The sequence below is a fragment of the Egretta garzetta genome, unplaced genomic scaffold, assembly GCF_000687185.1.
Source record: "Egretta garzetta isolate BGI_Z169 unplaced genomic scaffold, ASM68718v1 scaffold34, whole genome shotgun sequence".
NCBI classification, from domain to species: domain Eukaryota; kingdom Metazoa; phylum Chordata; class Aves; order Pelecaniformes; family Ardeidae; genus Egretta; species Egretta garzetta.
In genome coordinates this window covers 4,161,670-4,161,956 of record NW_009259586.1, presented here as the reverse complement: position 1 = coordinate 4,161,956, position 287 = coordinate 4,161,670, and positions in this window count along the sequence as shown.

Sequence of the window (287 nt, the reverse complement as noted above, 5' to 3'; positions counted from 1 at the left end):
GGAGGCCCCCCGGGAGCAGACATCCATGCCTGGGACTAGTATTAGTTGACAATAAACTAATTTTCCCCAAGTTGAGTCTGTTTTACCCATGCCAGTAACTGGTGAGGGATCTCCCTGTCTTTCTCTCAATCCGGGAGCTGTTTCACCTTACTTTCTCCCCAGCCCTCTCGAGGAGGGGGCGTGAGGGTGGCTGGGTGGGCTGCTGGCAGCAGCCAAGGTCAGCTCACCCCCGCGGCCCCGGGGCAAAGCTCGCTGCACGGCATCAGCGCCCAGCGTCTCCGCATGGT